The following is a 6,000-nucleotide window of genomic DNA, read 5'->3' as shown; positions in this document are numbered from 1 at the left end:
ATCCACACACTGGACTCTATCCACACACTGGACTCCACTCACGCACTGGACTCCACTCACACACTGGACTCCACTCACACACTGGACTCCACTCACACACTGGACTCCACTCACACACTGGACTCCACTCACACACTGGACTCCACTCACACACTGGACTCCACTCACACACTGGACTCTACACACACACTGGACTCTACACACGCACTGGACTCTACACACACACTGGACTCTATACACACGCACTGGACTCTATACACATGCACTGGAATCTACACACACACACTGGACTCTACACACACACACTGGACTCTACACACGCACTGGACTTTACTCACACACTAGAATCTACTCACACACTGGACACTACTCACACACTGGACACTACTCACACACTGGACACTACTCACACACTGGACACTACTCACACACTGGACTCTACACACACACTGGACTCTACACACACACAGGACTCTACACACACTGGACTCTACACACGCACTGGACTTTCTTCACACACTAGACTCTACTCACACACTGGACTACTCACACACTGGACTCTACTCACACACTGGACTCTACTCACACACTGGACTCTACACATGCACTGGACTCTACACATGCACTGGACTCTACACACGCACTGGACTCTATCCACACACTGGACTCTACTCACACACTGGGCTCTATCCACACACTGGACTCTATCCACACACTGGACTCTATCCACACACTGGACTCCACTCACACACTGGACTCCACTCACACACTGGACTCCACTCACACACTGGACTCCACTCACACACTGGACTCTACACACACACTGGACTCTACACACACACTGGACTCTACACACACACTGGACTCTACACACACACTGGACTCTACACACACACTGGAATCTACACACACCCACTGGATTCTACACACATTGGACTTGACACACACTGGACTCTACACACACACTCACATATACAGTACTTACACCGACACCCCAACACACACACGCTACATATGGCCACACACACATAGAATACGTACACATGGATACTGACGCCACACACTCACACACACACTTTCACACACACCACATATTGTACGCTGCTGCTACTGTTGCCTATTCACTTTATCCCTACCTATATGTACATATCTACCTCAATTACCTCGTACACATGCACATAGACTCGGTACTGGTTCTCACTGTATAAAGCTATGTTATTACCTGGTACTCACTGTATATAGCCATGTTATTACCTAGGACTCACTGTATATAGCCATGTTATTACCTGGTAATTCCTGTATATAGCCATGTTATTACCTGGTACTCCCTGTATATAGCCATGTTATTGCTCGGTACTCCCTGTATATAACCATGTTATTACCCGGTACTCCCTGTATATAGCCATGTTATTACCTGGTACTCCCTGTATATAGCCATGTTATTGCCCGGTACTCCCTGTATATAGCCATGTTATTGCCCGGTACTCCCTGTATATAGCCATGTTATTACCCGGTACTCCCTGTATATAGCCATGTTATTACCTGGTACTCCCTGTATATAGCCATGTTATTACCTGGTACTCCCTGTATATAGCCATGTTATAGCCATGTTATTACTTGGTACTCACTGTATATAGACATGTTATTTTACTTGTGTTTGTTTGATACATTTGTTTGATAAATTCACTATGAACATATGAATATATTTTTGGACATGCTACAATTAACAGGAGGTTGGTGGCACCTTAATTGGGGAGGATGGGCTCATGGAAATGGCTGCTCTCCCTTCAGCAGCCTTCACTGCCAATTCTAATTTATACAGGTATGGTCATGTGAAATTGATCAAATAGGACCCCATTGAGTTGTTTGGTGGCCATATTGGAAAAAAGGCTTCTGTGGGATTAACCCTTTATACCCGTGGGAATTGGCCTATATTGATAGGGCTGTCAAGCCCTGACCATAGAGTGCTTTTATTCTCTATGTTGGTTAGGTCGTGGTGTGATTTAAGGGTGGGTTATCTAGGTGAATTATATTTCTATGTTGTACCTAGTATGGTTCCCAATCAGAGGCAGCTGTTTATCGTTGTCTCTGATTGGGGATCATTTTTAGGTAGCTATTTTCCCATTGTGCTTTGTGGGATCTTGTCTATGAGCATTATTATAGCTTCACAGTTTGTTTGGTTGTTTTGTTCTTTGAAGTTTTCTATTCCATAATAAAGGATGGAAACATACCATGCTGCATCTTGGTCTACTCCTTATGACGAACGTGACAGAAGATCCCACCACAAATGGACCAAGCAGCGTGACCAGGAGGAGAAGACATCCTGGACTTGGGAGGAGATAATGGCAGGAGACGAAAGCCTTCCATGCAAGCAGATGCAGGAGGATCAACGGAGACTCCGAAGTTCACGACCACGATGGAAGCCCGAGAGGCAGCCCCAAAAACTTTTGGGGGGTGGCACACGGGTTGGTCGGCGAAGCCGAGGGGCGAGTCTGAGAGCGAAGAGAAATATTGGGATAGACTGAGCGAGGAGTATGGGGAGATAGTTGAGGGGAGTGATGAGGTAGAGTGGATGTTTTGGTGTCTGGGGCAAGACAGTCGCGTGGGACTAGTCAGGCACCATGTTTTATGCAGATATGCAATGTGTCTCCAGTGCGCATCCATAGCCTGGTGCGTTCTGTGCCAGCTCCTCGCACTTGCCGTGAGAAAATGAGCATCCAGCCAGGACGGGTTGTGCAGGCCTCCAGTGTGCCTCCACAGTCCAGAGCTTCCGGTGACAGTTCCCAGTCCAGAGCTTCCGGCAACGGTTCCCGGCCTGGAGCCCCCGGTGACGATCACGGCCCGGAGCCCCCGGTGACGATCCACGGTCCGGAGCAACCGGCAATGATTCACGGTCCGGTTCTTCCCGGCAACGAGCCAAGGTCCATCATCTCTGATGACGTGTCCACGACTGGAGTGGGTACTTCGCCCCGCACCGGAGCTGCCCCCGACGGTAGATGCCCACCCGGACCATCCCCTATTGAGTCAGGTTTTGAGTCCGGAGTCCACACATTGGGGACAAATTGGGAATAAAAGATAGCTTTTATTCTCTATGTTGGATAAGTCAAGGTGTGATTTAAGGGTGGGTTATCTAGGTGAATTATATTTCTGTTGGCCTAGTATGGTTCCCAATCAGAGGCAGCTGTTTATCAATGTCTCTGATAGGGAATCATATTTAGGTAGCCATTTTCCAAATGTGCTTTGTGGGATCATGTCTATTTTTAGTTTTCTGTGAGCATTATTATAGCGTCACGTTTCCTTTGTTCGTTTTGTTGTTTTGTTCTTTGAAGTTTTCTATTCCCATAATAAAGGATGGAACATACTGCTTCTTGGTCTACTCCTTATGACGAACGTGACAGGGCTACATTTAAATGTTTCTTACAGAAGAAATATGAAATGCATAACCATGGTAGCAATTGAAAGGAAATTGAAAGTTTGGAGATTATGGGAAAATTGTTAGACCAAAGGTGAGGACACAAGTTCACCTGACACAAGACTGAATCCAAACATTACACTGTTGCTGTTGATTTATTGTGCATTTTACATTTACTGTACTTTTTGCCGCATTTGTTGATAACAAAATCTGAAAATACTCTGGATAAACTCAGTAACATGATAAGAATATTCCTGGAAAATGTGCGGTAGGTGCAACACAAAACAAAGAAATGACAAGGGTTTGAGTCAAAGGACTAACTGGTGTCTCCAAGTGGCCATATACCTCTTCAAAGTGTGCAAAGTTCCTTAGTAATTTCAAAGCACTTTTATGATTTAAAGACGAGTCTTAAACTATAAGGTGCTTTTTTGAGCTCAGCTAGCTGTGTTGTTGAGGAACTGGAGCAGGGATGGGTAAATTCGATGGGGGTGGGGGCCACAAAAAATCTGAACTCATCAGGGCCCGGCCGCTGTTGCTTGCTCTGCGTACACAGAGAAAGCTGCCAGTACTGCACTGCTGACACACATTTTCCAACTTTAGGGACAAAGTCTTCAAGAAAATCGCTATGAGACATTTTCAACACAAGTGAGCCCGAAGGCCCAAATTTGTGGGTTTGACCCATGGACTATAAAGATGGCCAACTCTGACTGGAGTGCCACTGTGTGTGTGTGTGCAGGCTTTTGTTCAAGCGTAACACTAATGCAGGGGAGGCCATCCTGGCTGTGGATGGGTTGGGTATCGGGGTTTGGAAACGGTGTCCAGGGAACATAACTATGTATCTAGTCCAGCCTAGCTCTAGAGAGCCCAGGGGGGCATTCCTACTGTAATGTAATGGATGTAATTGAAGTCATGATAAGGGAAAAGTCCAGCCAGACAGTTGCATAAACCATAGGGCAGAGTCAAAGCAGGACCAGGCAGGCATGTAGTATGGAACAACATGGTGGAGGCTAACCAACTGAATTAGATGAGGGCTCACTTCCAATACCATAGAAAGTGTCAGTGTTATTTTTATATTTACGGTGATTTTGTTTTTTATAAGTTGCACTTATAATCTTATCAAATTGTATTTGTCACATGCACTGAATACAACAGGTGTATCTACCTTACAGTGAAATGCTTACTTACAAGCCCTTAAACAACAATGCAGAAAGATAAGTGTAAAAAAAAGTAAAAAATAGATAAGTAAAAATGTTTAATTAAAATAACATAGTTAAAGAGCAGCAGAAAAATAACAGTAGCGAGACTATATACAGGGGGTACTGGTACAGAGTCAATGTGGGTGGGCACTTGTTAGTTGAGGTAATTTGTACATATAGGTAGAGTTAATGTGACAATGCATAGATAATAAACAGAGAGTAGTAGCAGTGTAAAATAGGGGGTGGGGGACAATGTAAGTAGTCTGGGTAGCCATTTGATTAGCTGTTCGGGAGCATTATGGCTTGGGGGGTAGAAGCTGTTAAGAAGCCTTTTGGACCTAGACTTGGCGCTCCGGTACTGCTTGCCGTGGGGTCGCAGATAGAACAGTCTATGACACAAATATTTTTTAGGGCCTTCCTATGACACCGCCTGGTATATAGGCCCTGGATGGCAGGAAGCTTGGCCCCAGTGATGTACTGGACTGTACGCACTACCCTCTGTAGTGCTTTGCGGTCGGAGGCCGAGCAGTTGCCATACCAGGCAGTGATGCAACCAGTCAGGATGCTCTCGATGGTGCAGCTGTAGAACGTTTTGAGGATCTGAGGACCTATGCCAAATCTTTTCAGTCTACTGAGGGGGAATAGGCTTTGTTGTGCCCTCTTCACGACTGTCTTGGTGTGTTTGGACCATGATAGTTTGTTGGTGATGTGGACACCAAGGAACTTGAAGCTCTCAACTTGCTCCACTACAAACCCGTCAATGAGAATGGGGGCGTGCTCGGTCCTCCTTTTCCTGTAGTCCACAATCATCTCCTTTGTCTTGATCACGTTGAGGGAGAGGTTGTTATCCTGGCACCACACGGCCAGGTCTCTGACCTACCCCTTATAGGCTGTCTCATTGTTGTCGGTGATCAGGCTTACCACTGTTGTATTGTCAGTAGGGTTGCACATTTTTGGGCAAATTCAGAGTTGGAAACTTTCTGTGGGAATTAACGGGAATATATGGGAATCCAGGGAACAGTCCACATGGGCCTGTTACAGAGGCTACAACCTTTCAGAACATTCAGAAAGAAATGCATTGTGTAGCGAGAGATATGACTCGTGTTGAATAGGGATATGATAGTGTACATAGCAAAGCACTACAGAACGTTCAGAAAATGTATATAATAAAACAGAAATGATAAGGTGCCATGTAGAATAGGCCTATTGGGAATCATGCCAGTCCTATATGCATTTATCCAGTATATATAGGCCTGTATGGCTCTGCGTTTACTTACATTCTGGACGTTTCAGTCGGCTGCTGAACGTGGCCTGGTAGGAGACAGGGGCCCTAAGGTAGGAAAGAAGAGAGGTGACTGAAAAACCTCCGCATTATAAATAAGTATTCAAGAG

At 45.5% G+C, this 6,000-nt stretch overlaps 1 protein-coding gene across 3 annotated transcripts in view; it reads right to left on the bottom strand.

Moving 5' to 3' along the window:
- l3mbtl2 (L3MBTL histone methyl-lysine binding protein 2) overlaps positions 1–5,909 on the bottom strand; it is a 74,228-nt gene extending 68,319 nt beyond the window's left edge. For all 3 annotated transcript variants that reach the window (XR_006839368.1, XM_046354520.1, XM_046354523.1), the window contains exon 1: positions 5,886–5,909. The gene's annotated coding sequence lies outside the window, so the exon portion shown is untranslated. The remainder of the gene's footprint in view (positions 1–5,885) is intronic.
- Positions 5,910–6,000: the final 91 nt, after the last annotated feature.

Source organism: Oncorhynchus gorbuscha, linkage group LG06 (assembly GCF_021184085.1).
Source record: "Oncorhynchus gorbuscha isolate QuinsamMale2020 ecotype Even-year linkage group LG06, OgorEven_v1.0, whole genome shotgun sequence".
In the NCBI taxonomy this organism is placed as follows: domain Eukaryota; kingdom Metazoa; phylum Chordata; class Actinopteri; order Salmoniformes; family Salmonidae; genus Oncorhynchus; species Oncorhynchus gorbuscha.
The sequence above is the reverse complement of the archived record's forward strand: the minus strand, read 5'-3'. Positions and strand labels throughout refer to the sequence as shown.